The 25,634-nt window shown below is 39.9% G+C and overlaps 1 protein-coding gene across 7 annotated transcripts in view; it reads left to right on the top strand.

Annotated features, from left to right (window-relative positions):
* The window catches only part of Foxn3 (forkhead box N3), a 381,661-nt gene that overhangs the window by 56,965 nt on the left and 299,062 nt on the right, over nucleotides 1–25,634 (top strand). For 6 of the 7 annotated variants that reach the window (XM_048799159.1, XM_048799158.1, XM_048799156.1 and 3 more), the window contains exon 2: nucleotides 16,152–16,174. The exons of the other annotated variant lie outside the window; for it this stretch is intronic. The gene's annotated coding sequence lies outside the window, so the exon portion shown is untranslated. The remainder of the gene's footprint in view (nucleotides 1–16,151; nucleotides 16,175–25,634) is intronic. 7 annotated transcript variants of the gene reach the window in all.

The following is a 25,634-nucleotide window of genomic DNA, read 5'->3' as shown; positions in this document are numbered from 1 at the left end:
CAACCTGTAAGGAATGGATGGAGGGTTTTCAGTAAATTGTCCGGGAAATAGGGAAATAGTGGTCGAGCTGGGGACGATTGCTGTTGACTGCACATTCCTTCACATGGAAGGTCTCCCAGCTGTAGGAGGATTTTTATACGTTTTGATTTTGAAAATGAAGGCTCATGCTGTGGAGTCTAGAGGAAGAAGATCTGGGAGGAGAAGGGGAATCATGGACCCCAGAGGTGGGTGGGGAAATATGGATGCTTTGATGGTCCATGTCTATGATGTTTTGTTTGCGTCTCTGCCTGGCACTCATAGGTGCTTGCTAAGTGCCTACGGGCTGCTTCATGAACGGATGATCCAGCATACTGGTGCTTGCTTACAGTTCCCTGTCCTTCACCTGAATTCCTGGCCTACAGGTTAGATTCAAATGCTCCAGTCTTCCCTTATGATGCTGTTACACATTACTGGGGCCTTGGGGCGTCACATGGCTGCATGCCATAGAAGGAGCATTAGCCAGCCTGCCAGAAAAAAATGTAATGTGAACGAAGACTCGGGAACCTCACAGTCTGAAGCACCCATCCTTGCATTCCAGACTGATACCCTCGGGCAGCCTGGAGATGGCTTAATACAAGCGTATTTGTAACACTCTGGTGCCATCCAGATCAAAGGGCAGAGAGCTAGCCTGGGCTGCAGCCTCCAAGATGAAAACTGGACCCTGGAAGTGAGCCTGTGTGACTTGGCCATGCCCCGAATCCGAAAAGAAATACCAATTCTGTTATGGATGTTTGAACCATCAGATGGAGACTTTGAAGTCTCTTTGCCTATAATAAATTGGATTCAATTCTTCCCTCACCCTGCCCCCACCTTGTACAAGTTTAAGATTTGGGGTCTCTTCTAAAGTGGTGCTGCCCGCGGAGACAAATTGGAAAATGAAGTGACTTCACAGCAGTGGATAGGTGCTGGTGTGCCCGCAGCCCCGGAGGCTCCTTCTGGATGTGTCCCATGTCACTGGGACTGGCCTTGCTGATGGTGGTGGGGAACCTTGCTTCCTTTCTGAAAGCCTGAAACCAAAAATGGACATGTTGGTGTTTCCGTTGCCTAAATTAGCTTTTTTCAGACTTTTAGATCCTATGGGTTCATAAAATTTCAAATTTTCTTTTAAATAAGGACTTTAAAAATAGCCATTTGTTATCCATAAAACAAAGGACCTGTAACACAAACCAGAAGATCAGTAAGAATTTAATTTCAGAGTAAAGAGCAGTCTGTTAAATATAATGCATTTAGCAGCCCGGCGCCATGGTGCATGCCTGTAATCCCAGTAGTTTGGGAGGCTGAGATGGGAGGATTGCAAATTCAAGGCCAGCCTCAGCAACTTAGCAAGTCCTAAGCCATTTAGTGAGACTCTGTTTCAAAATTTTTTAAAAAATTAAAAGGACTGGGAATGTCATTCAGTTATACTGGATCCAATCCTCAGTACCAAAAAAAAAAAAAAATACATATGCATTTATCACATTTATCATTATAAAAAGCTTTATTTGTTGTTCTGGTTTTCTTGTTTTGAGAACTTTGTCCCTGATCAGTATTGGGCTGTGAGCAGTTGAAAACGATTATGTTAGACTACATAGAATGTATAATACACAGACACATATAGATAAATTGAAGAGAAAAATCATTATTATGACACATAACTTATGTTTGATTTAGACTTTTAATTACAGAATTCTTTTACCTATACTGTCCCGTGTGATCAGTTAGCATATGCCTTTGAAACATAAATTAGTCTTCAAAGCCTAAGTTACATAGAAGGAAGAATAGAAGGGAGGTCTACTTAGTAATAAGCTTTTGGTGTCATAGAGTCAAATATAAATAATTTTAAATTATCTACTGTTGGGCTGGGGTTGTGGCTCAGTGGTAGAGCACTCGCCTAGCATGTGTGGGGCACTGGGTTTGATCCTCAGGACCACATAAAAATAAATAAATAAAATAAAGGTATTGTGTCCGTCTGCAACTAAAAAAGATATTTAAAAAAATTTCTATTGTTGGGTTTTTATCTCAATTACTGTTATAGTACCAAGAGTAAATAAACAGATAATAATATGCATACATCTTCATAACCATATAAAGTATGCAGTGTAACTGCACACATGCATGTTTAGGATGCTTTTTTCTGAATAAAAAAACAGAACATATATTCTGACAAACACAAATATATATGTGAGGAAGAATAAGGAAACTATTTGAAATACAGTATGAGAAAATCTTAGGTCATGGCAGGGCAGAGACCAAGGGAAGGAGAGAGTCACACTGAAGTGTGAGCAAGTGAAAGAATTCTATCTTAAATGAGTAAGGATGCTTTTTGTCCCAAACCTGTATTTAAAACATATTAAAACATACATATAAAGCATGTTTTTAATCTAAATTCACGCTATTTCTGTGATCTGGGAGAATAAAACTTTTTAAAGGAAAAAAAAAAAGCATACATAGGTGGGGCATGGTGGTGCACATTTGAAATCCCAGCAGCTTGGGAGGCTGAGGCAGAAGGATCACGAGTTCAAAGCCAGTCTCAGCAAAAGCGAGGATCTAAGCAACTCAGTGAGACCCTGTCTATAAATAAAATAAAAAATAGGGTTGGTGATGTGGCTCAGTGGTCGAGTGCCCCTGAGTTCAATCCCCGGTATCCCCCCCCCCAAAAAAAAACACATACGTGAATCTTCAACTCAAGTGTTCTATCATGAGTATCTGACTATAAGTGTATCTGATTTCAAACATTCTCTTCAAACAAGTTAATGAGGTATTTTCTCTTTGCCAGTTTTTCCTTCTGCCTCCAATTTTCTCCCCTAGGGTTAAAGACTGGCTCCTGACACTTTCCTAAAGCAGAGCTAGCTTCAGTATTATGATTTGTGTTTTCTTCAAAGCAAAATCTACTGTAGTAGCCTAGTAGCCTCGTTCTAAACCTCTAGTCATACTTTGAAAACCTTCAACCAAACTGGAACTTCACTTAGGCATTCATTCCTCAATTAATTAATTTAGGTGGTACTCATTCAGCAAATAGTTCCTGGGTGCCTCCTCCACATGAGGATTAGTGCTAGACAATGCGTATGTGATACAGCGTAGATAGAAATAGTTTCCAACCTTGGAGAGCTCATAGTCCATTAGGGAGGAAGACACATTAGGAAATAACAAATAATCACAAACAGTGATGTTTGGTTAGGAAACAAATGGGAAAAAAATCTTGCAAAAAAATCAAGCCAAGAGAACATTCCTTTAATAATCAACATTTGACAATTGATTAGTGTGAGAAAGTACGCGTATGTATGTATGTATGTGTGCGTAGATGCAAGTATATATGAAAAGGATCAAGGTTATAAAATAGATTTGTTATCAGTTTTATAATGTGAATAGTTAAGAAAGGAAGCCACTAGGAAAAAAAAAAGTTAACTTTGAATATTCCCATCACCTCTACTGAATCATTCCTCTGCACAACCACTATTTGCTAGGTTCCTTATAGAGAGCCAAAGGCACCCCAGTGGCACCCCAATAGGAAAAGTAGAGCAGGTTGGCTGATTTAATTCATAACAAAGATTCTTCTTTCTGGGTTGTGAAACTAAAGATTTGGCCAGATATTCCAGATTGTTCATAAACTTAAAAAAAAAAAATCCTGGTTTTCTAGGGTTATGTTGATGCTATTTTGTTCTCCTTCCATGAAAACCCAAATCATCTAACACTGATTGAGCATCTACTCTGTGAATGAAGCCTTGACCTTGCACATACCCGGGAGCATACACCTAGTAGGAAAGAGGATGGTTAAATGCAAAGGATTAATATAAAGTGGAAAATATTCCACGCAGAGAAAAAGCTACAGATAACAGAAAAATTAGTTTGGGGAAGGAGCTTAGCAAGAATTTCTAGGGTGGCATTTAGTCTAGACCTTAGAGGGTGGGCCAGCATTAGACTGATGGAGACTGGCAGTGCCACGCACCTGCTCAGCCACCTTTACGACCTCATGGGAATACCCATTAAGTCTCTTTTTCATATTAAAACTAACAACTGTTTGTTTCCTGGGGGTATATGTCTTGTTAGGGAGCAATAATAATATATCAATTTCCATCAAGTTGCATTTTATCATCATAATGGTTTCAGAGGAGGCTGCTTTTAGCTCCTGCAGTGCATTTTAATGTGTTTCAAGAAACATGGAAACTGACTGAAGGCATAATGGATCCGTAATGGATGAGGAGCAGGCGGGCCCTGAATGGGACATTCCACGGCTGGGACATGCAAGCACCTCTCCTGAGGTTCTGGACCCTGTCTGCATTAGGAGCCAATAGGCACAATTCGGTTTCACTCGACGCTCTTGGGAGATGTGTGGCCAACATGGCTGGTCTCTTCGGCCTGCCTGCATTTGCCCTCGATCTCTCCTCTGGTGGCTCTGAACCCACTGATGGTCACGGGTTGAGTATTGCATGAGAAGAGAGAGAGCCCTGTCAATGCAGGTGTGTGCAGCTTTTTGAAGAGGCTATTACTGAAGGAGGTGATACATTATGCATGCGTTAAAGGATGTTTTTCTCCACGAGAAAGAAAAGTTAGAGAATAGGCGTGAGTGCATTTTCTGGCCTTCAGGACCATGCGGTAGGTTTGCTTTATGTAAGGGTCCCTGGGAAGGACGGGCATGGCATTTTCCACCCACTTCTCATCAGCTGGGTCGATCTATCTTGATGACGGTTTTCATAATTAATCTTTTGAGAAAGAACTTGGTGACAAGCCGCCTTCTTACTTTGTGTCCAAAGTCTTGCATTTCTCTGTAAACTTAGAGCACAAGTGGGGACCCCTGAGTCTTTAGAAGTGTAGAACTTGTTGATTACCAGCTAATGATGTTCTCAGATGTTTATCAAAGAAGGTATTGCCGAAGAATTGCAGCTCAGGAGCTGGGGGTGTAGCTCAGTGGGAATAGAGCATGCCTAGCCACAGGCAAAGCCTTGGGTTTGATTAGCATTGCAAAAAAAAAAAAAAAAAAATGAAATTGTGCAACTCAAATAGTGCTAGGCAGAGAAATGCATTTGAATCCAGAACTCCTCATTACACTGAGGCTCCATCTTTATTTATTTATTATTTTTCAGTGCCAGGAATCAAACCCAGAGTCTTAAGCATGGTAGGCAAGTGCTCTACCACTGAGCTACATCCTCAGTCCTGAACATTCCATCTTTATAACACTCCTGTTCTCCCCCAACTTTTTTTTTTTGTGGTATTGGGGATTGAACCCAGCCAGTGGCACTCTACTGAACCCAGGGGCATACCACCAGCCCTTTTTGCTTTTTATTTTAAGACAGGATCTCACCGAGTTGCTCAGGCTGGCCTCGAACTTCTGATCCTCCTGCCTCAGCCTCCCAAGTCAATGGGATCATAGGCTACACAACATGCCTGGCCAAAACATTCTTGGATGCTGTTTTTTCCCGTTATTTTTGGATATAATTGATCTTAAAACAAAATCACTTACATACTAGAGTGCATTCCAGATTTATCACCCTGTAGAATGAACTTCAGTGAATCTTTTTAGCTGGGGGTTGGGGTATTTTCTGTCTTTCCCTGATTCCTCAGTTTGGAAGTGAGCAAGTTACAGTACATTTTGATTCGGTTTTAATCCATCAAAATCAAGTTAGTCGTAAGTGATGGAAGAGCTTACTTTGTGTAGTCCGGGCTGCCTGGAGACATCAGCCACATGCCAAAAGCTTGCTCGTTGCCCAGCAACCTTGCTGGAGGAATAGATTTTCTGCCACTGGCTCCCTTTTTAGTCAAGGCGGAATCTATTAACACTACTATTCTAGCCCAGAGAAACGGAGCCCGAGTTGAGCTGAAAAGAATAGTCGGGTTTTTTTTTTGTTTTGTTTTGTTTTGTTTTGTTTAATAACCCAACACCATGCTTCTGGCTTCTAAACACTACTACTAATTTCATTGACTTCTACATAAAGACTTAGAGCTTATTAATATTACTTAGCACCGTGGAAGCTAAAGAGACCAGTTTCGTGCCTCCTTAGCCCCCCAAGGAAGCTCGCTGTTTCATTTCTCTTAGAGATTACTACCCAAGGGGCTAGGTGCGGATCCCGAGCATCCAAGTTGAGCAAGGAGCAGAGTGACCTCATTTGCCCCCAAACTTCTCTCTGTCCTCACCAGGTGTGCATGCCAGCTCCAGCTCTCCTGCGGCCAAGTGGCCAGACTCACCATCCGGCTGTTGAAGCGGTTATTTCTTCAAGTGTACCCTATCGAGCTCTGATTGAAAAGCGTCTCTGTATTCCTCCCTCTTATCCTTCAATCAAAGAATGTCTTTTCTCCTTTTGTAGCTAAATACTTCACCAGCTGGATTGATGGTTTCCCTGTACCAGGGGAGTTGGAGGCTGTCAGCCCTATTGTTTTCTTCTGCTCCTAATGTAATAGCTTTGGGCTGTAGCAAGGGGAGATGATGCCTAAGCCCAGCGTCAGGTGGCTGGAGTTATTTGCCACTGCTGAAATGCAATTTTAATAATGGACTGGATCAGCTAAATGTGTTTCCTTGCCCCTTCGTAAAAACAAAGGAATATCTCAGTACATTAACCCACTGGTGGCAGAAAAAAAATCAAAATCCCCCCAAATGCTGCTGAATGAAATGCTACTTGCATGTCACATTAGAAATCCTGTAAACAGGCTTCGGAAATGCCCTGGAGGGGGACTGAGAGGCTGCGTCTTTCCTAGTGAATGGACACTGGCCACTTCACCAGTCACACGCATTCTAAGGGTCAGATGTAGAAAAATCCAGTTTGCCCTTTGATAGAGAAGTTCGCTAACTTGACAAAACCACGACTGAGACATAAAACAGCCTCGGAATGCATTCGTACATTTGTTCTGATCATTCCCAACATTATTATGATAACTCAGGTAATTGGGATTATGTTTTCCTCAGTCATCTGAGAATACTATTCACGTGGGGGAAAGTTGAGATTGTGGTTTAAGTGCCCAGTTTTACAAATGAGGAAACTTGAGGAGGGAAGACGTTTGCCCTGAGATGCACAGTTATATCAGGGTGGCAGAGCAGGGACCAACATCGGCCAGGTAATTGAACCTTAGTGCTACCCGCCCGAGAGGTTAGGAACTCACTGAGGAAAAGCACCCACTCCCATTCCTCCATCCAGCAGTGAGTTTCCCGCAGTCCTGTCATAGGTGTGCCCAGGTACTGGGCCAGGTGCTGGCAACAGGCGAGATCTTTACTTCCACAAAGTTGAAACACATGGTCAGCAAATAAAAGAATCACAAGTTGTGATAAGTACTTAACTAAGACATAAGGTGACCAGGTGCTGTCTGCTGGGGCACAGGTGTTAGCTCTGTTACAGAAAATTGAAGCCTCTGGAAGTGACCCATTGTGGCCCCGTAATTTGTATCACAACACAGAGACTTGCTGGGCCAGTTAGTGAATTCTCCTAATAGTATACCAACTAAAACCTAAATTGCTAGGGTAGGGGTGTGGCTCGGGAGGCTGAGGCAGGAGGATCACGAGTTCAAAGCCAGCATCAGCAACAAGAGGTGCTAAGCAACTCAGTGAGACCCTGTCTCTAAATAAAATACCAAATAGGGCTGGGGATGTGGCTTAGTGGTCGAGTGCCCCTGAGTTCAAACCCCAGTACCCTCCCCACCCCCCAAAAAACAAAGGACAGGATAACAAGAGAGAAGCATAGCAGATTTAGTTAATCAAAGTTTTATATGACTTGGGACCTTTGGGAATGAAGACCCAAATACCTAGGGGAAACTGTGTATTTTTGTGCTTAGGTTTGATGAAGCAGGTAGATTCAGACCTACTGGTGATAGAGTGAGGGAAAACCCGGGAGGGTCTGTCGGTTCAGATTCTCCTTGGTGTCTCTGTGGGCACCTTCTTCTGGGCACAGGGCAGATGCCTTCTAGAATAAGGGTCTTATGGTCAGAGAAAGTAGGTCAGGGAATTTCTTAATGGGCAGCTCCTACACAGAAAGGCAGGGAGAGTTAGAGGGTTTTTTTTTTTTTGTCTGACTCTAGGGGGAAAGGGCTCTAAAGTCTATGTCCCCCCTTGGGGAAGAGGAATTCTGGTTTCTGTGGCCTTCCCTGGGGCAGCGAGGGAACAGGAGAAGGAAGGACAGCAGAGGGTCAGAAAGAGACTTTGTTCTGGGGCCCATCCACAGTCCTGCAGTTCTAACTACTCTGCATGCCCAGAAGCTATACTCGGGGGTATCATTTTCTGATCATGCATCCTAGAAATCCTAGAATTCTTCCAAGCCTGAGACGCTGTGACTAAGCCACTTAATTCATCTATTAGTTCTTTCATTCATTTAATTCCTTCACTCACTAGACATTTCCTACTAACTCTTGAGAATCTCTGCACAACAACAACAAAAAACTTGCCAAGAACCCTGTTTGACTCTACTCAGATGAAGGAATATTCCATACAAATTTCTATCAGCAGCCGTCTTTGGACATTTTATCCTAACAAAATGTGACTTTTAAAGTCAAATAGCTCATTCTTTTTCTTTCCAACTGGTTGCTTTAGGTCCCCAGGCAACTTTATATGCAAGATTTTTTTTAATGTGTACCGTGAAACTCCAGCATGAGGATTTGCTTTAGTTTTAGATCTGTATTAGGCAGATGTTTTAGAAGGCAGTGGTAAAAATTGATTTACTTGGCCGGTGAAGCATGTGTTTTCAAGGACTTGATCTAACCACATAACCCACGGTCACTTGCTCCTGGCCTTTGTGACCATCTCTATATATTTGCTCAAAAATATCCTGGATCTTAAAATCTGCAATAAATTTAACGTGGGTGTTGTGTTTCCCTACCATACTACAAACACCGATTTGAAGGGTTGGAGGGAGAAAACAATCCAAAGTATTCAACCTGATGTTCTTTGCATTTTCTTCCTCCTGTTGATAACGTTGTGATATTTGGATATCAGATTTCATAGAAAAGTACAAACAGCCAAGGGCACTGCTTTTGTAATTTCATATTAAACTCATTTCCTTGGAAATCCGCGGCTTGAGAGTTTTCTTCAGACCTTCCTCCCATTTTAGCCTGTTTTCTTCTTTCTTTTCCCACGTGGCCCACTTTGAGACTTTCTCTTGTATCCAAGTTGAATATATTTTGGTTTTATTAGAAGAACACAGCCCAGAAGACTAACTCTAATTGGCCTCTCCCTGTCGCCCTTCAATGTCTCAGGAGATGGTTCCTGAACATGTTGGATGCTTTGACTGACCTTTCTCAGCAAATGCTCTCACTCTTAACCTTCAGGGCCAGGAATTGTCATTATTCCCGTTTGACTGATGTGGAAACTATGGTTGAGGAAGCTTCAGCAACTTTTTTTTTTTTTTTTTTGGTACTGTGGATTGAACTCTCAGGGGCACTTGACCACTGAGCCACATCCCCAGCCCTATTTTGTATCTTATTTAGAGACAGGGTCTCACTGAGTTGCTTAGAGCCTCGCTTTTGCTGAGGCTGGCTTTGAACTTGCGATCCTCCCGTCTCAGCCTCCTGAGCTGCTGGGAATTACAGGCATGTGCCACTACGCCTGGCTGCTTCAGCAACTTTTAAGCCAAGGTCACAGTGTAAGTGATGAGCGGGTCCCAAACTCCTTCTACTGCTCTGGGTGCTTGCTGAAGCACTCTCTTTATTTCTCCATGGTGGGCTTCCCCCCTTTTTTTCCTTTTAAATTGTGGCTAAGACCTTAAAATAAGAAGGGGAGAATGATTTATGTGTCATTTCTATTAGACCAGTATTTTCTCTGTGTGTTCTTCAAAACACTAGCCGGAAAGATGTTCCTGCAAAACAAACAAACAAAAAGAATCTTGCATTTAATTAACTTGGTCAGATCTGCACATTATACCTCTGTCTAGGAGATTCTGAATTCACCTTTGCATATTAGGGTTCTGGAGTGTCTTTCAAGGAAAAAAAAGTGTTATTATTCAAATTTAATTTTAATTTTATTTTCCCCAAATTTCCATTTAACTACAGAAAACCCTCTTTCCTTCCAATGCCTTGAAAAGAAAAATTCGATGCCAGCCTGGGTCTTAGCAAGACCCTATAGCAAAATAAAAAATAAAAAGGGCTGGGGATGTGGCTCAGTGGTAGAGCAGCCTGGGTTTAATCCCTAGTACTGCCAAAAAAATAAAAAATAAATAAATAAAAATGAATAAATAAAAAATAGAGTACAGTTTGAAAAAGGCTTCAATTAAGAAGCAAGTGAAGGGCTGGGGATGTGGCTCAAGCGGTAGCGCGCTCGCCTGGCATGCGTGCGGCCCGGGTTCGATCCTCAACACCACATACAAAAAAACAAAGATGTTGTGTCTGCCGAAAAACTAAAAAATAAATATTAAAATTCTCTCTCTCTCTCTTTAAAAAAAAAAAAAAAGAAGAAGAAGAAGCAAGTGAAGAGTTTGGTGCATTGTAGTATACGGCTGAATTCTTAAAGAAAAGAAAAAAACAAACAAAAAACCCAATGCTGTCAGACCCCTGAAATGGCAGCCTCCTGCTTCACCCTGTCTCCACTTTAAAACTGTTTTTATTTCCTTCCCAGACTCCTGCAAGACAAGAACTGTGATTCTCTTTCTGCACATTTTCTCCCTCGAGACTTTGATTTTTTTGCCCCAGTCATGACTGCGTTTCTCACCATCTGTGCACTTCTCCACCCACCTGGGCACATGATGCTCCTTGAGGGGAAAAATGAAGCTTAATGCCTCTGTGGTCTTTTAGTGGCTACAGTAACTACTTAGAAAATACATAAATGAACTGCATTTTGAGTAAAAGAAAATGCATTCTGTGGACCTGCTTGTCGGAGGTGACTCCAGCCAAGTGAATGACCCCCTCTTTGGGTGACAGTGAGAAATTTGAGAAGCTGCAGTAACTCATTTACATCACTAGGGTTCCATTTGGAAAATGATACCTCCTGTTGCCTAATTTAATTAGTAATTGTGTTTTCAGTTCCAATTGAAAGCGTCCAAGGAAAGGGTGATAATAAACTGTGTTACATGGTATTATTGTTGTTATCTAATTTTATTTACAATTGTGACAGTTTAAGATAAAGGCACTTTTCAAGAAGGAACTTGATAATTTTATCTAATAGGTTTTTCTCTTGTCCCTCTTTCACCTTCCATGTATTCTAAAGTTCAGTATTAAGTATGAGCCCTTTTTTATTGATATGCACATCAATGCACACAGGTTTATTTTTAAATACCCGGTTTAAGATTCTATGGCATCCATTCTGGATCAGAGATTGATTCACCATTTTTTTTCTGAGATGTCACTCATATCTTGGCAAAGGCAGTAGAGGGACTAAGGGACAGTGGCCCCCAAAAAGTTGGTAGATGTGAGGTCTACTTTTGCCCTATCTTTACTTATTTTGTGGCTTTGGACAATTCATCCACCTATCCATCCATCCATCCATCCATCTACTCATCCCTGTCTGTTCATCCATTCGCCTATCCATTCATCTATCCATCTGTCCATCTATCTATCCATCTGTCCATTCATCCATCCATCCACCCACCCATCCATTTATTCATCAAGCATTTAATGGAATCTACCAGGTGTCTCGTGCTAAGCTGGGACAATGAAGATGAATAGGTCATTGTCCATATTCTCAAGGACCTTCCTGTTTAGAGTGTAAAGTCAGACACAAAACCCCAGCAGTCTCAGAGAAATACCACTAGCACTAAGTTAGAAGTGTGTTCAGGTGGAGGGGCAGCCAGAGGAGAGAGGAGCAACGCTACCTGAGGCACTGTGGAATGGCTTTGCGGTAGAATGGACTTTGGTTGAGTTTGGGGCGGGGGGGAATCCAAGATAGCACCAAGGGATTATGCAATAGGAGTTTGGGATTTATGCTGCTTTATAATTTCCCAGTGATGAGAGCCACTGAAGAATTTTAACCTGAGAGTAGGGCAGTCGTTTTGCATTTTAGAAAAATAACTGTGGAGGAAGGCTTCATCTCTATGCACCTAACTCTTTTCACCTGTAAGACAAACACAGATGATACCTACTCCTCTTGTCCATGGGTTTGCTTGAGTTGGAGCTGGGTACAGTGGCACATGCTCATAGTACCAGTAACTCAAGAGGCTGAGGCAGGAGGAGCTTTTGAGCCTAGGAGTTCAAGATCATCCTGGGTAATATAATAAGATTCTGTCTCAAAAATTTTTTAAAAATATATATGATTAGAATAACTAATACTCCCTCACTACTTTCTAAGCACTTTAAGTCTCAACAGTCCCACAAAAGCCATCATTGCTATTATTTCCATTTTAGAGACAGGGATAGTTACAGAGACTGAATATCTGACCTAAGGACCTAAGGCTGATGGCACAGCCAGGATTCAAACTCAGGTCTCTGAGATCCTGAGGTCATCCCCCTCCCCACCCAGGGCTCACAGCCACTGTGCAGCACTGCGAAGATCCTGGAAGTTCTTGGCATCTGCCCCTTACTTCTCACCTGCACCATCTGGGCTGGTGACTGCATGTTCCCTCCAATAACCTTAGCAAAGGTCATCAGTGTATTGGGAAGACTCGAGCAACAGCAAAGGAGTGCGCCGATATTTACCACTATTTAATCTTTGTCTTTAATGATGGGGTCTTTTAGCATTAAACAGAACCAAATTTATGGAGTAGAATATATGACTTCCATTCTTTTGTACTAACAAGGTGTTACAGGCAGCATATGTTTCTATGGGCATGTACATAAATCTTCCTTCTGGTGTTAACAGAAAATCAATCGTGACTCTGACTCCATCCTTTTGGGGAGTGCCTTTGAAGATCTGCAATATGAATAGGTAAGAGTGAAATTGAAGAGGATGTAACAAGGTGGATTTTGGAGCAGGGAGAGATCTTGAATGGGGTGGGCTTATTAAGAGGAGTCGCCAAAAAGCAGAATAGACAAGGTAGGGAAGTAAACTTCCAGAAGTATTCCAGAAGTTCACACACAGGCAGTTGGGATCCAAAGGTGAATGAACGGCACTTCTCTGGCAAAAGTATTTCCTGTGTACTCAGTTACTACAGGGTGAAGAGGCGGCCTTCCCCACCAGCCATGAATGGGTGTCTTTAAGTATTGCTGCTTGAAAATTCAGGAGCCTCAAGGATAATAATTAACATAAAATGCCACTCCATGTCCTGGACTGTGTTCAGGGTGCCAAGAAACAGTCCTGAATAATGCCAGGGGTACGCATTCTGTGGCTTGGGAGTAGTGTTTTGATCAGCCTTCAGCTGCTCATAAAAAAAAATAAAAAATACCGCTGTGTTCTTCTATGGCCTCTTTTTGGAAGATCTTTTAGAGTTGACTTCGGCTGAAATTTCACCTTACTTTAAAAAAGGAAGGGGGGGGGGAGGAGGAAAAGAAAAGCTGTACCATACTTAAGACATTAGGCATGTCATGCCAGAATAAAATAATGGAATCGTAAAGAGAAAATGCTCCATTGAGATAAAAGAGCTGTCCTTTACAGTCGCTGCCGAAGCGTAATTCATCTGCTCTTTGTAGGTTATGCTTTAATGGGAAGGAATAAGAAGGGGATGAGAAAGAATTTCTTCATTAAATAGAAGAGCACTTGCAAAAAAAAAATGTATCCCCTGTTGCAACAGCTGTTTTAGATGAGCAAATTCTGGGATGTGGATGAAAATCTATCCCCTGAGATCCTGCTGCCTGGCATGTGGGAGAAAGGCATAAACACCGGATGAGTGGATCCATGGATGGGCCCGACCTCATGGCATTGTGTGAGAGTTAGCGGGTGTCACTGCCTCGCCCGGGTTCTCAAACCTGGGTGTACATTGGAATCGCCAGGGGAGTCTGAGGAAGCGTGCTGCCTGTCCACACCAGCACCTAGAAATTCGGACTTAATGGGTCAAGGATGTGGCCAGGACATGGGGATTAAAAAACACTCCCCAGGGGATTCTAATGTAGAGCAAAATTTGAGAAACACTTGCTTAAAAAATATGAATTTCTTCTTCGCATGTGTTGTTTGCAGTAAGCACCATTTGCTATGGGCAGTTAGGTGGGGAGTCTTGTCCTGCGTGTGCTGGAAGAATCTGGAGCAAAAGCCTTTAAAAACAGGTTCAGACTGGGACTGCTTGGGTAGCTTCTTCTCTCGAAAGGGTAAAAAGTAAAGTTTCAGTGTCTCCTTCAAAGATGAGTCCTGAATTTTCCCTACCGAATCATAGAGAAAGCATCAAGTATAGGTAGATCTTGGAAATGTTGTTGGTTTGGTTCCAGACCACCCCAATAAAGAGAGTGATGTGATAAAGTGGGCCCCATGATTTTTTGGGGGTTTTCAGTACCTACAAAAGTATGTGTGCACTATAGCATAGACTGTTAAGTGTGCAATAATAGTATATATCTAAAAAATGTAAATACCATAATTGAAAAATATTGCTGAAAATGCTAACAAGCATGTGAGATTTCAGCAATAATAAACTTCACCACTCTGCTGGTGAAGAGTCTTCTTTGATTTGCTGATGGCTGCCAATCAGAGTGGTGGTTGCTGAAGGTTGGGGTATCTGTGGCAATTTCTTAAAATAAGACAACAGTGAAGTTTGCCGCCTCAGTGGACATTTCCTGGTTTGCTTTCTTTCATTCATGTGCTGGCTGAAATAGCACTTCTAATTTCCTTCAAAAGCCTGGTGCAGTAGCACATACCTGTAATCCCAGCGACTCAGGAGACCGAAGCAGGAGGATCACAAGTTCAAAGCCAGCCTCAGCAAAAGTGAGGCACTAAGAAACTCAGTGAGACCCTGTCTCTAAATAAAATACCAAATCGGGCTGGGGATGTGGCTCAGTGGTTGAGTGCCCCTGAATTCAATCCCTGGTACCCAAAAAAAAAAGTGGGGGTTGGGGATATAGCTCAGTTGGTATAGAGTGCTTGCTTTGCATGCACAAAGACCTGGGTTCAAAAAAAAAGAAAGAAAGAAATCTAATTTCCTTCATGAACAACTGGGCCAACTGGCCAAAGAGGCCTAGCTTTAGACCCACCTCCATTTCAACATGACTTTCTCACCAAACTCGGTCATTTCCAGTTTTTGATTCAAAGTGAAAGACACGTGACTCTTTCTCTTGAACACTTAGGGCTGCCGTAAGGTTATTCAATGGCCTAAGTTCAGTGTTGTTGTGTCTCAGGGACTAGGGAGGCCTGAGGAAAGGGAGAGAGGTGTGGGAACAGTTGGTAGAGCAGTCGGACCACCCACCACATCTCTTGATTAAGTTCACTGTCTTATATGGGTGTAGTTCATGGTGCCCCCAAACAATAATGATAGTAACATCAAAGATCACAGGTCATCGTTTGCCATAATAAATACAATAATGACAAAAAAATTTGAAATGATGAAAATACGAAGTATCATAATGAAATAATGAAATGTTTGAAATTTTTGATATTTTGAACTTTGAATTACAAAAATGTGGCAGAGATGAGACGCGGGCACACGCTGCTGGACGACCATACTGCTGGATTTACTCCATGCAGTGTGCCGCAAGCCTTGAATTTGTAAAAAATGCAATATCTCTAAAGCACAGGAAAAGGAGGTCTGCCTGTATATTTCTATGTGAATTCCACAGTAGGAAAAAAGAAAATAACTACACTGAATGAAGGCCAAATTCTGAGTATAGGGGTGAGTGAGGCGTCTTGGGGGATGAGAGGCCAGATGGTCATTTGCTACTAGTAAACAAACAAACAAACAAACTAGAAACCAAACACAACCAGATACAAAAGAAAGAAATGAAAGAGAGAAAAAAGGAAAGAACGAAAATAAATAACGCCAGATTCTTAATGACAGATCAGACTGTGAGAACCTCAGATCCCAATTTATGTGCAAGCGTTACTCTCTTCAGAATGTCCAGGGAACACCAGACAGCCGTTAGAAGATAGATAAGAAGAAACATGGCTTTTTGTCAGTACTTCACTAACAATAAGCTTTGACCTTAAATAATGCACTTGCCTTTTATGAGACTGGTTTTTCTCAATCTGTAAAACAGGAGGAATTCTGTTCCTGCCACCTTCCTGTCCAAAATAAGACAGGCTTTGGTAAAGGATCTTGAATTCCTTGCAAGGTGTCCTTTCCTCGGCTGATATGTCAGTGAGTCAGAGTGGCTGGGTGTCTTCACCTGGACACCTACATCCATGAAGTGGCCACGCTGAACTAAAGTCAGAAGTCATGGTGGGTGGTGGGGTGGGGGATCCAAGGCAGGTTTGGGCAGTGGGTCTTGAAATGAAGTGCCCACAAGTCTCCTAGAGATGTTGTTAAAATGCAGATTGTCGTTCATGGGGACCAGGGTGGGCCCCGAGGGAGTCAGGTGACACTGAGACACAATGTGGCCCTGGATCACACTTGGAGGGGCCAGGTCTTGTGGACCACCTGCTGGTGTTAGTACCTATTGCCAAGCATCTGGCATGGAGGGGAGATATGGACTGAGGAGGGAGGTGTGTTGATTTCCTCTGTGCCTGGCAGGAGTAACCAAAGCATAATGATAATGTTTGGCTTTGAGTTTATGTGGCTCTAAGCAACATTGTGTCATTTGTGTCTCTTTGTGTTCTTAACTACCATTTTTTTGTGGAGACTATGTTTTACATACTTCCCCTCCTCTGTATGGCCTTGGGGATAACCTAGGTATAAAATACTTAGCTTTGTTCCTATGAATATTCCGCCCCCCCCCCTTTTTTTTTTTTGTTGAATGTGGCATGTCGACCTCCTACCTTTCTCGAGGCTGCGTTACCTACCTGTATAGCTATGCTGATCTGGTTTATCTGGTGCCTATAATATATTTTTTTAAAGAAAACATCTCTAGATAAGTGGTAGAATTATTCAAAATAATCGTTGGATTGACCTCACTGGGTGATCAGTGGAAGCGACTAGACGCAGGGCGAAACCTGCTTGCCAGCACCGTCATAAATAGGATCCTCTGATTCTGTTGTTTGCCCAACAGATAGATTTTTTGTTTTGCTGCTATAAATTGGTGGCTGTGTTGTGTTTTCCTGACCGTTTTGTAATGTTCTCAAACATTATTTAAGCTTTGTAAAGTTTAAGAATAGATGTAGTTTTATGTGCTCTAATTTAAACATAGAGTTTGGAGAGGGAAGAGGATTTTAAAAAATAAGGTTGTGACATGTTTATTATAAACATGTGAAAATGGATCTGCTGGTGATGCTGGTGTGTATATTGTACCTTGTCAACAAGAAAGCTTTTACATTTGTGCATTTAACATGGCAATTTCTTTCTTAAAAAAAAAAAATTAGAACTGATGGTGTCTCTTGGAAGATGCACACACATTCTGGTTTAAAATAGTCCACCAGACTAGGCTTCCTCGCCGAGTTTCCACGGCTTTCTCAGAGCTGCAGACCTTTTGAAATTGAGCTGTTTTTCACCAGGCTTTCCTCATTCTCTAAATCAGTGCTTCTCCAATATCAGCACATTCCAGAATCACCTCGAAGGCTTCATAACCTCTGCTGGGCTCCACCACCAGAGTTTCTGATTTAGGAGGTGGGGGTAGGATCCTCCAAAACTTGCATCTCTCTCAAGTTCCCGGATGATGCTGATGCAACTGGTCCAGTTGTCACACTTTGAGAACCATTGCAGCCTAAGCCCTTGCTAAGCGTTGTCTGGAACCAGCCATACCCATGTCATAGTACCTGGCAGGTGCCTTACCAGGGTGGTTGTCAGAAATGCAGAATCTTAGGCTCCAATCCAGACCTCCGAATCAGAATCTGCATTTTGTCCCGATTCCCTATGTGATTTTATTTGCATGTTATAAGTTTGAGAAACTTGCTTTAAGCTGCTTGCAGTATCCTAAATGCTCTTATGATAGCATTGAGATTATACAAGATCCATGGCAAAGAAAAAGAGAAAGTCCTAAAGAAATTAGAACTCTTAGGTACTTATGGTAATCTTTCAGACAGCATCTTCCCTGGCAAGCTGAAGTCAACCTGGCCAGATTTGAACTTGCTTGGATGAATTTCATTCTGTACCATTCAAAAAGTAATTTTCTATGAGTTCCTTAATTCTACAAAAAAAAAAAAAAAAGAAAAGAAAAGAAAGAAAGAAAGAAAAGAAAAAGAAAGAAAGAAATGTATTTATTTGGAACCTCTATAAAGCACTATAAAATTACCGATTGTTTACCATAAAGAAGTGAGCTCAAATAATCAGATTCATTCACTGATATTCTGCTCTCAAGTTTTCTTAGTACACAAGACACAGTGGCAGGCATATGAGCCCGTGGACCCGGGCTATTCATTTAGAGGGCTAGCCCACTGAAAATCCTCCCTGACCTTTCTCTGCTTACTTAAAAAAAGGAAAGCAGTGTCTAATTGATCAATACATTAAAAAATATATTTTTTTGAGATGTTGATGCACCTTTATTTGTTTTATTTTATTTTATTTAAATGTGGTGCTAAGGTTCGAACCCAGTGCCTCACACATGCTCTGCCACTGAGCCACAACCCCAGCCCCTGACAAATACATTTTCTACCCCAACTCCAGTTTAAAAAAAAAAAAAAAAGGAGAGGGAAGACAGAAGCAGCACAGAAAGACAGGAAGTGCACCTGGACTCTGCAATTGTGTTGCTAAAACATTTTTACACTCCTCTTAGTTCTGTGCCTAGGAGAAGCAAAGCCAAAAGCAAAACAGGATATCTTCTTGTGGCATCTATTTAACCTAAAGATATGTGGGGTGAAAATGTACAATATAACTGGAAGTTAATGTTAGCCATTATTATAGAGTTAAATAAACAAGAGATCATTTATGGAAGTTACATGTGTATGACTTTTAGGATATAGCATGCAACAAAGAAATTTGGGTTTTGTAGCTAACAGCTTTTGGGTCCAATCCCCATACCCCTTACAGTTTTATTACTTTTTTTTTCTGCAGAAATATTTTGGTTAAAAAAAAAATTAAAGGTATCTGGTAACTTTTTTTTTTTAAATAGAATACTTTTATTGAGATGTGATTGATATAGAATATGTGGCACACAGACTGCCCAGTTTGGTAAGTTTCAACATATGCATACACATAATGAATCCATCATAACAAGGTAATGAAGATCTCTGTCACCCGTGTTAAGTACAGTTTTGTAAAAGGCCACTGATGTGTACTAGGCATGCACTAGGTCCCACAGACCAAACCCACATAAAATTTAATCACAGTAACTGAGCTCTGTGTGGTTGCAGGATGCCCTGTAGCCAATTAACTGAGCTGTAGGAATTGACTGGTTGATTAAGCTGTGGCCAATGAGTCGCTCCTACGCCTCACTTCTGTCTCTCTGTAAGTGCTGTTTGATCACATTGTTGGCTAGCGTTTTCAGAACTGCCCCAGCTCTGGGAGCTGCCTGACTCATGAATTGGGTTTTATTTTTCTTTGCTCAAATAAACTCTACTCAATTTAATTTGGCTGAGGAATTTTCCCTTTCACACCTGCAGAAGCTGCTTCTTCAAATTCCCCTTTGTAATCTCTACTTTCATTCCTTTCCATCCTCCAACAAATGGGCTGGTGACCTCTAATCTGCCTCTGTCACTGNCCTCTTCTCTCTCTGCCCCCTCTACTGACATTCATTTGTCCCCCTTGTATTATTTTTCCCTTTCCCCTCACTTCCTCTTGTATCTACTTTTGTATAACTCTGAGGGTCTCCTTCCATTTCCATGCAATTTCCCTTCTCTCTCCCTTAAACTAATTTTTATATATGATTCAAAGTATGTATTGAAGTTTGTTGTGGCTTTTTTTTTAACATATGGATTTCAAATTGTTACAGAACCATTTGTCATAAAAACTCCCTTTTTCTACTACATTGCTTTGTAACTTTGTTTAAAATAAATAACCACATTATGTGAGTCTGTATCTGGATTCTCTCTTCTTCTGCATTGATCTAGTTGTCTATCTTGATGCCTACTACACTGTCTCGATTGCTGTAGTGTTACTATGATAAGTCTCGAAAGTTGTTTGTATTCTGGATTTTTTTTTTTTGAAAAAAATTTTTAGTTGTTGATGGACCTTTATTTTTTATTTATTTATATGTGGTGCTGGGAGTCAAACCTAATGCCTCACACATGCTAAGCAAGTGCTCTACCACTAAGCCACAACCCAGCCCCTATTCTGTATTCTTTGTACTAATACATGAATTGTTAATCAGCTTGGCAACTACTAAAAAACAGTGTCTAATGGGATTTTCATTGGGATTACTTTACATCTTTAGATCAATTTGGGAGAATTAACCTCTTAATGATATTGAATCTTCCAATTCATGAACATGGTATATCACTCTGCTTAATTTCTCTCAATAATGTGTAGTTTTAACATATAGGTCTTGCACATATTTTGCCAGGTCTTGCACATATTTATGCCTTGGTGTTTCAAAAAAAATTTTTTTTTTGCAAATTGTATTTTAAATCTTAATTTCTGATTTTTTTGCCAAGATATAGAAATGCAAATACATTCTACATATTGACATTGTAACTTGCAGTCTTGCTGAGCTTACTTATTAGTTCTAAGATTTTTTTTTCTGTAGATTTGTTTTCTATTTTCTATAAGATGATGGCATTATGTGCAGATAGTTTTATTTCTTTTCTAAGCTGATTACCTTTTATTTCTTTTCTTACATCTACCTAATGGCATGGCTGGAATCTCCAATACAGTGTGTAAATGGAAATAAGAGAGAGAAAATCTTGCCTTTTTTCTGATCTTAGGGGGGAAACACTCCGTCTTTCATTATGCATTAAATATGATAAATACTGGCAGTGTTTTTTTGTTGTAGATGCTCATTATCAAGTTGAGGAAGTTCTGTTCTACTCCTACTTTGCTGACAGATTTTACCTAGAGGGTTGGATTTTGTCAAATGTTTTTCCTATGCCTATTGAGATGATCATATGGACTTCATTTTAGTTGTTACTGGAGTGAATTATATTGATATTTCTGGGGTTTTGTTTTGTTAGTTTGTTTTGAGCACTAGGATTGAGCCCAGGGGCATTTTATCACTGAGCTACATCCCCAGCACTTATTATTTTTTATTTTGAGACAAGGTCTTGCTGAGGTGTTGAGGATCCCACCAAAACTGAGGCTGCCCTTGAATTTGGGATTCTCCTGCCTCAGCTTCCCATTTAGCTAGGATTACAAAATTGGCACCACACCCAGCTAGGTTGATCTTTCTAATGTTAAATCACCCTGTATTCCTGGAATAAAACCCCCTTGGTCAAATATTGTCTTTTAAATTTAAATTTATTGTTAGATTTGATTTGTTAAACTCTTTGTTTAAATTTTTGCATGTATGTTCAGGTTGGTCCACCGTATATCTTTGGTTTTGGTATTGTAGTGATCTTAAAATCAGAAAAAAAGTGGAAAGCATTCTTTCCTCTTAAATTTCCTGGAAGTATTTGTGTAGATATATCACTATTATTTTTCTTAAATGTTTAGTAGATTTCACCACTGAAACCATCTAAGCTCAGAATCTTCTTCTTTTTTTCTTTTTTTAAAGAGAGAGAGAGAGAATTTTTAAAATATTTATTTATTTATTTATTTTAGTTTTCGGCGGACACAACATCTTTGTTTGTATGTGGTGCTGAGGATCGAACCCGGGCCACACGCATGCCAGGCGAGTGCGATACCTCTTGAGCCACATCCCCAGCCCCTCAGAATCTTCTTTGTTGGAAGGTTTTAACCTAGAAATTCAATTTCTTTAATAGTTGTAAGCCTATTTAGATTATCTGTTCTTTTATTGATTGATCTCTGTTAGTTTGTATCTTTCAGGGAATTTTTCAGCTTAATTTAAATTATTGAATTTATTGGCATAACGTTGTTCTTAAGGTCCTTTTAATAACTGTCACAAAAACACCTTTAACCTTCCTGATAACTATAGTTTCTCTCCCTTTTCCCCTAACAATGATGATTACAGATTTATCGGTTTTATTGATCTTCTCAAAGAATCACCTTTTGATTTTACTGTTTCCCTCTATTTTTTTGTTTTGTGTTTAATTGATTTTTATTCTACTATTTCCTTTCTTCTGTTTGTGTTGGCTTTCATTTACTCTTTCTAGTTTTTTAAGGTGGAAGAAGCTGAAATTATTGTTTTAAGACCTTTCTTCTGGACTATAAGCTTTTAATGTTTTCTTCTAAATTGCTTTAGCAGTGCCCCACAAAATTTTCTGTTTCATGTTTTCACTTTCATCCAGTTAAAAATATTTTTGAATTTTCCTATTAGTTTCTTCATTGACCTATGAATTATCCAGAAATTTGTTACAGTAGTCTCCAGTCATCTGCAGCTTTACCTTCCACAGTTTACCCACCCATCATTCATGGTCTGAAAATATTAGATAGGAAATTCCAGAAATAAACAATTCATAAGTTTTAAATCACATGCTGTTTTAAGTAGCATGATGAAATCTTGTGCATCCAGCTCTATCTGACCTGGTATTTGGATCATCCCTTTGTCCAACATATTCACATTGTGTATGCTACCCACCTGTAGTCACTCAGTAGCTGTCTCCACTGTTGAGAGAGTTGAAGTATTGTACTGCTTGTGTTCGTCTTATTTTCTTCACATCTTATTGTGTTCAATCTTATTTTACTCAATAATGGCCCCCAAACATTAGAGTAGTGTGACTGGCAATTCAGATAAGCCAATGAAAAGCAATAAAGTGCTCTCTTTAAGTGAAAAGGTGAAAGTTTTCAACTTAATATAGATATTAAGGTTGCTAAGATTGATAGATAGTACAAGATGATATTGAGAGAAAGAGAGAGATGATAATCGTTATTATGATTGTTCTATTTTATTTTTAGTTATTGTTCATTTTATACTGTGCCTAATTTATAAACTAAATTTTATCATAGACATGTATGTACAGGAAAAAAACAGATACTTAGAGTTTGATACTTCTCTTGCTTCAGAGATCCACTGAGAACTTGGAATGTTTCCTCCCCAGATAAGGGGAAACTACTGTAAAATTAAAACTACTTGGAAATTTTCCAAATATTGTTCTGTTATTGATTTCAAATTTAATTTTGTTGTGGTCAGAGAACATACGTTGTAGAACTTGAATACTTTCACATTCATTAATACACATTTTATAGTTTAGAATGTGATCTATATTGGTAATTGTTCCATACATTCTTTAACGTGTAATCTTTTGTTGTTGAATGTACTGTTTTTGACACGATATAAATTTAATTATAGTGTTTTTAAGGCTTCTGTATACTACCTCATTTTTCTGTCTAGTTTTCTCTCAATTATTGAGAGAAGGTTGTTAAAAATCGTAGACTATGCACTTGTCTGTTTTTCCTTGCAATTCTATTGCTTTTCTTCATGTGATTTGGAAGCTCTCTTGTTAGGTGTCTAAATATTTGCAGTTGTTGTGTTCCTTTGATTATTTGACTCCCTCTACCATTATGGAATTACCCTCTTTACTGTGCTAATGTTCTTTGACCTGAAATCTACTTTGATAATAATGAAGCCATTCCACCTTTCTTTTTATTAATGTTAGGATGGTGTATCATCTTCCATCTTTTTACTTTTAACCTAGCTGTGGCTGTATATTTGAAATGGGTTTCTTGTAAGCAACATATGCTTTGGTCTTGTGTTTCCGTCCCAGCTGACAATCTGTCTTCTAATTGGGATATTTAGGTACTTACATGTAATATGATTATTGATTTGATTTGGTTTAAACTATCCACTTCGTTAATTGTTGTTGTTTTTTTTTGATACTCAATCTGTTCTTTATTACCTTTTTCTTTTTTCTGCCTCCTTGTGGATTGAGTATTCTTTTGTGACTCTTCTCCCCTTTTTTTGGAGGAGTGGGGGCTGGGGTACTGGGGATTGAACTCAGGTGCACTTGGCCACTGAGCCACATCCCCAGGCCTATTTTGTATTTTGTTTAGAGACAGGGTCTCACTGAGCTGCTTAGTGCCTTGATGTTGCTGAGGCTGGCTTTGAACTCGCGATCCTCCTGCCTCAGCCTCCCGAGAGATGCAGGGATTACAGGCATGCACCACTGTGCCTGGCTTCATCTCCCTCTTAATAGTCATATTTATCTTATTTACCATTTTAATGAACATAAAAATAATATTATTTTAGTAGTTGCCTTGCCATTTTCTGCAAACATCTTTTACTTATCACCATCCACCTTCCAGCAATATTATACTAATTAATGTATGAGAATCTTAATGCATAACCATATCTTTCCTCCTGGCCTGTGTACTATTGCCCTCCTCTGTTTTACTACTCAGTTCCATATTAACCCTGCCATTCATTACCATTATTTTTATTTAAACAGTTAATTGTCTTTTAGGGAAACAAATATTAAGGGGAAAAAAGGTGTTTTAAATTAACCTATGTAGTTATTTTGTTAGTCATCCTTCCATTATTATAATAAAACACCTGAAACAAATACTTATAAAGAGATAGGTTATTTTGGCTCACAGTTTTGAAGGCTTCAGTCTGTGCTTTGGGCCTGTATTAAGGCAGCACATCATGGCTGTAGCACATGGTAGAGCAGAACCACTCTCCTCATGGTTAGGGAGCAAAATAGAAAAATAGGAAGGGAGCAGAATTGCCTCTGGGGCACGCTTCCAGTGACCTAATCATTTTCTACTAGGTCCCACCTATTAAAGGTTTCACTGCCTCCCAATAGCACCTCCCGGGCAAGCAGACCTTTAATACATGAACCTTTGGGTGAACACTTAAGATCCACACTATAGCAGTTATCATGTGGTGCTTTTTTCCTTTTGTATATATCCATATTCTATTATTACTTTCTTTTTGCCTGAAGGACTTCCTTGAATGTTTCCTATAGTGCAGGTCTGCTGGTGATGAGTTCTTTTAACTTTTGCACATCAGAAAGTTTTTTTTTTTCACTTTTTTATTTTTGAAAGCTGTTTTCAATGGCTATAGAATGCTAATTTGACATTTTTTCTTTCAGCACTTTACATATATAGCCCCATTGTCTTCTAATTTGCATAGTTTCTTATGGGAAATCTGCTGTCATCTTTGCCTTTGGTCTTCTATATTGTGCATTCGCCATGTTTCGTTTTTAAAATCGTTTTCAGAAGTTTGTTTATGATATGACTAGGTGTGGTTTTCTTTCTATGTGTTTCCTGGTGTTTACTGAGTTTCTTAAATATGAAAAGGTATGTCTTTAACCAAATTTGGAGAGTTTCTGGTCGTTATTTATTCAAATAATCTTGATGCCTCATTATTTTTCTCTTCTTTATCCTCTCCTCTCCTCTCAGACTTTAATTGCTATATGCTGATGGATGGATGGGTAGTCAGTCTCACAGGTCCCCAAGGGTCTAATATTTTTTTTTATTCTTTATTTTTTCTCTCTGTTTTACAGGTTGGATAATCCTTTGTTTTGTCTTCAAGATCATAGATTCTTTCATCCTTTCCATTCTTCTCTGAAGCACATTCAGAAAAAAATTTTTCATTTCATATTTTAAAAAAATATATCTTCCAGTCAGTTCTTGTTCATCATGAACATTCTTTCTTTTATGCCGTGTGCATAATGTTTTTGTTTCTGTAAAATATTATGGGCATAGAATAGCATCATATGCCTAGCTTTAATGGCTGTTTAAAATATCTGTTAATTATGATGTCCAAGTCATCTCAAGATCAGTCCTTTTGATTGCCTTTGACTTTTCTCTTGAGGACAGGCTGTATTTTCACAGCCTTTTCTC

Source organism: Marmota marmota, unplaced genomic scaffold, assembly GCF_001458135.2.
Source record: "Marmota marmota marmota unplaced genomic scaffold, marMar, whole genome shotgun sequence".
NCBI lineage: Eukaryota > Metazoa > Chordata > Mammalia > Rodentia > Sciuridae > Marmota > Marmota marmota.
Note: the sequence above shows the minus strand (reverse complement) of the source record. Positions and strands in the feature narration are given on the sequence as shown.